Here is a 4906-nt window from a genome sequence, read left to right as displayed (position 1 = left end):
AATCTCATTTGAGTGAATCTCCTTCTCCGTTACCCATGTGTCAACAGAATTGATGGCGTCATATGAAATGGGATCAGGGCTCTCACGCTCTTTGTTATCAAACCTACAAGATCATTTGTTTGTCAGTTTCTTTCCCTTTATGAAAAGATTCTACTGAACAGTATATTAAGGGTTTGAAAAGACTATGAAACGGGTTAGATTTGTGTTTGAGGTTAGTAAACGGGTTTGAAAACGGGTTTGTTTAAGGGTTTGAAAAGACTATGAAACTGTGTAGATTTGTGTTTGAGGTTAGTAAACGGATTTGTTTAAGGGTATTAAAAGACTACGAAACGGATTAGATTTGGGTTTGAGGTTAGTAAACGGGTTTGAAAATGGGTCTGTTAACAAACCCGTTTTCTGTATTATATAATTATAATTATAATTAAACAAAATTAAACATTAAATTATATTTTAAATATAGATGGCGAATACCTACGTTGAAGAGGATGAGCTTCTAGATGGCTACGGGCCTTTGACGTTTGAGGTACAGTCTGATTACCATGTCCGGTTTATGCAGCTCCAGCGTATGACGCTGCAACCTGGCACGACCTTGTCTACGACTTTTATAGAGTGGGGCATAAATTTGACTTTTGAAGAATGGTTTTGACTTTAATGCTGATATGAAATTTTTTCATTTTTAAATTATTTTTTTTAATTACATTTAAGTTTATGACAAACACTACAGATAAAATTTCTTATTTAATTTAAATATGTAGAAATACATGCATCAGTTTGATTAAAAAAGAAAACGGATTTGACCTCAAAAGTCAACTCATTTAAAGGAACACTAGTGTCTAGTAGTAAAGTTCATCTATTCTTTTAATGTTGCGAGGCTCAACAAACACAGAAGTTGTCCTTGAAGGAACACTGAAGCATCCAGTTGATGTATCATATGCTGAATTCTTCACTGAAACATCTGTTGACTTCATCTGCACAAACAAGTAATTGCATGATAAAAAACCATAAATGAAATAAAAGCATGGTGTTTTATTTCTAACAAATCAAACCTGCACTGGGTGCAACTGGAGAGCTTTTTTCCCACGTAATACAGGACTTGTGAACGAGATGTCACTCGGGGAAGCATTAATAATAACCACAATGTATGAATAGCTGTTATGGAAAAAAGAAAAAGTCTTGATTTGATGATCAAATGACATTTAATAATTAAGTAGTTATATATATTAAAAGATCGCTCACATTGGGTCAAGACAGGTCAACCCTGGAACCCCTTCATGGCCATCTTTAATACTCATCAGTCATCACTATGACACCTGGGACATGTGATAGACCAGTGTTGTGGAATCGTACTCGTTCCTGGACGTAATTCAGTGTGCCAAATATGATTACAAATTCTTTATTATTTGAAAAACAATCCAATTCTGTATATAATAGTTTAGAGATTTTATGCATTAAAAATACACTTTGGTTGACTTTCAACCCGTTTGACCATATTGACCAATTCATGAGCACGTGGGTCGAACTTATATGTGATTTCTCAAGATTTCATTAAATCAAAATATTCATGGTGATGCTGACCTGGATAGCATTTGCAGTTCTTAAGCGAAAGAGAACTGAAGAGTATCTGATAAGCAACAGATTTTGAAAATTCTCGAGTGCAGATAATATGTGACTTTTATGAGGCTTGAATGATGGGGAAGCCAATCTTGGTTTGATTCTGAACAAGAAAACATGGCATTCAATTTATCTATAAACAATCTTTTCTTTAGCAAATTTCAAGTTTATTTTTCTATTTGCTCAGTCTCGTTACTATAATCGACGTGATATAGAAATCAGAACAACAAAATCTTACAATGGCCAGCTCTTTTCATTCTTCCCTTTTGGAGGAAGGCCAACACCCCAATTATTGAGTTGTAACTAAAATCTATCCTGTAAAAGATGAATTTGTATATATAAAAGTTAACATAGTGGGATCTATACTTATTTTTTATGTAACAAGAAAATTTGAAAGGGGATAGAAATCGTGCCTGCTAAACCAGCCACCAGAATTGTACGAGTCACGGTCCAAAAACTTAGAACACTTAATATTGTACAAGCTTGATTTAGCGTACCTTTAAACTTATAATATCAAAGAGGGTCTCGTTGTCATGCGCAGACACATAGTTAATCTAAAAAAAAGAAATAAATAAAAAAGAATCATACATGACATGAAAGATGAAAACAACTTGATATCAAATGTTAAATTATCAATTAAAGAGAAATAATATGCACTAAAAGTAAATTAATCAGATCGTAGTTAAAACTTAATTTGCATGCCTTACCTCTTGACCATCACAGTTTGTTAGCACAAAATCCTTCAGGTTTGCAGCCATCCCAACCTAAAAAGTTAAAATGGTTAATACTTGAAAACAAATCATATCAAGATCACCCATATTATTATTATTAGTGAAGAGGGTATTTTATTACCTGAATGTGATCCTTCGATAAAGCAAGCATACGTGCTGTGTTAGCCTCGGTACCATGGTCATGACCATTTGGCTGTTAAAGAGTTTCCATTGAACAAACTTAGAGGGTGCTTCATTCTTACAAGAAAATACTTGAACCATCAATTTTGTCTTTGTCCCTTGATAAGTTCTTGAGCACACTCTTAGCTTTCATCTGTTACAAGAAAAAGATGTTATGTATCATTTGAAAGTTTCCTTTTTGTTTACTTCCTATTCAACTGTAATTATTATGAAAAACTGATAATATTGTTTGGTACCCACATGATTTTTCTGTGTTGTCATTACTAAGGGCATATAACATATAAGAAATTTGGCTGATAGTTGAACGTTTCTCTTACCGTGGTACTTTTCATCAAATGACCCATAAGATCAAATCGGAAGCCATCAATCTGAAAGAGATCCATGCAGTTGATAGTTAGAAACTTCAAAAATAATAATGATAATAATAATAATAATAATAATAATAATAATAAAACATATGAATATAAGATGACTAATTTTCTTAGTATGATGCCTAAAACTTATGTTATTCAGGAATACAAGGGTCAAAAAAATAATTTTGCGGTGCAAAAGGGGTATCATAGTAATTTTACCTTATAGTTGACTACCCAGTTTAAGATGTCATCAACTATTAATCGGTCAACCATAAAATGCTCAATAGCAGTGTTATTCACACATGTACTATTCTCAATGAAACATCTGCATTCCTTCTTAAGTAATAACCTGGAACAATCTATAAAGAATTCAAAATAAGTCAACATTTCATTTTGTAAAGTTTTCAAGCGTAGAAAATGTAACAGAGTCAAATGAACAACCTTGTCAAGTACAGAATTATAATCTACAGGCCCATTTCCATGTATGATTATAAACAACATCCAACACAATCCAAAGGCCTATACAGTTAAGTGCCTGCAATTTGTTATACAATCGAAAACAATCATCAACTATTTCAGGATAACCACCACGTATTTCGATCCACGGTAGAATCATTAGCACTGCATTGAATCAAACAAACAATTTAAAAATATATATGTACTCTTTTTTTTTTTCTTTCTGTTTTTCTGCTCAGTAAAGTGTTAACACACCTGAAATCTCTAATGTGCAGTTCATAGATACTAATATCAGCAAAATCTGCAATATCAGGCTTCTCATCTCCCAAATCATCCCAGTTATGAGGTTTTAAAGCATCGGAATCAAGTTTGACTAAAAAGTCCGTTTCCTGTCACCTGAAAGTCTACCGGAAGCCCAAAACAAGAAAATAATGTAAGAGAAAAAAACACAAGAGCTTGCAAAGGCATAGAGGGTTAAACAAACATACCCTCTGGCATAAGGGTCATTTGCAAAAGACTATTATATCTGCAAGGTACTAGGATGGTAGACAGATACTTCATACACATAATAACATCCTTCCCGACTTCTAGGAACATTAGCGCTCCAAACACCGTTTAAGCTGGACAATCTCTAGGGCTTCACCACCAGAGGGCTCGTTATAAATGAGTGCACGCACATTCTGTTTTAGGACACACATGAGCCCAATAAGTTACATTAACAGGGTCTTTGGATTCTGCTTATAATGATATGATTATTTGGTGCTTAAATCATGAGTTTCAAATCAGCTGCAACAAATATCAGATTTTTTGTGGTTTTAAACGATCCGTACTTGTCAAGCATTTGATTATCTGATACACCTATTATACTTGTACTACAGCTGATTTCTGATTATTAAGGGGGTGTTTGGCCTAGCTTTTACAATTTTGCTTATGCTTATATTTTAAATTAGCTTATAGCTTATTTTCTATTATTTGATAAGCTATTTATAAGTGTTTGGATTAGCTTATATTCTACAAGTTAATTATGTGTCTTACTAAGTTGTTAAATCCATTATCCTTTAATTTGTTAGTAATAAGTTGCTTCAATAATTACTAATCCATCACCATTTGTGGGCAAATGAGTAACTTACACCCTTAAACAAATAGGTTTGTTCAAATAAGCTAAAAAACCATCTTCACATAAGCTTATTCAAATTAGCTTATATAAGCTCATAAGCATAGCTAAACCAAACAACGAGTAAATTATCAGATAATCACTTCCAAAACAGACGTCCAAACAACCCCATGAATAAGATTACATAGCTCAAGCTAAGGCAGAAAGAAGAAGTAAAGTTACTTGAGCGGTTGGGGCCCAAAGATAAAAGGCGATAACTTCATTTGAGAAAATAGCACCAAGTATAAGAGAAGATGTCATCAGTCACAGCAGGTAGCTGCAAACCGGTAACATTTATGCATCGTCCACTGGCTGCAAAAGTAGCATAAGTGTTTATGCATGCATATGTACCTACAGTCAAGTAAGAATTTAAGGTATTATGTCTATGCATATATGCTTACAGTCAAGTAACATTTTGCATT

The 4906-nt window shown here is 33.4% G+C and overlaps 1 pseudogene across 1 annotated transcript; it reads right to left on the bottom strand.

The window, feature by feature from the left end:
- Nucleotides 1–833: 833 nt before the first annotated feature.
- LOC143558959 (pullulanase 1, chloroplastic-like) lies at nt 834–4906 on the bottom strand (annotated as a pseudogene). The gene is made up of 16 exons (XR_013139835.1): nt 4878–4906; nt 4668–4804; nt 3820–4011; nt 3587–3735; nt 3460–3496; nt 3317–3416; nt 3095–3234; nt 2840–2890; nt 2464–2655; nt 2296–2375; nt 2025–2108; nt 1850–1926; nt 1576–1714; nt 1237–1353; nt 1047–1149; nt 834–968 (listed from the first exon to the last, which is right to left on the bottom strand). The product of XR_013139835.1 is annotated as a pullulanase 1, chloroplastic-like (transcript).

Source organism: Bidens hawaiensis, unplaced genomic scaffold (assembly GCF_021521415.1).
Source record: "Bidens hawaiensis isolate Kalapana, Puna unplaced genomic scaffold, B.hawaiensis_p1.1 tig00019676_1, whole genome shotgun sequence".
Lineage (NCBI taxonomy): Eukaryota > Viridiplantae > Streptophyta > Magnoliopsida > Asterales > Asteraceae > Bidens > Bidens hawaiensis.
Note: the sequence above shows the minus strand (reverse complement) of the source record. Positions and strands in the feature narration are given on the sequence as shown.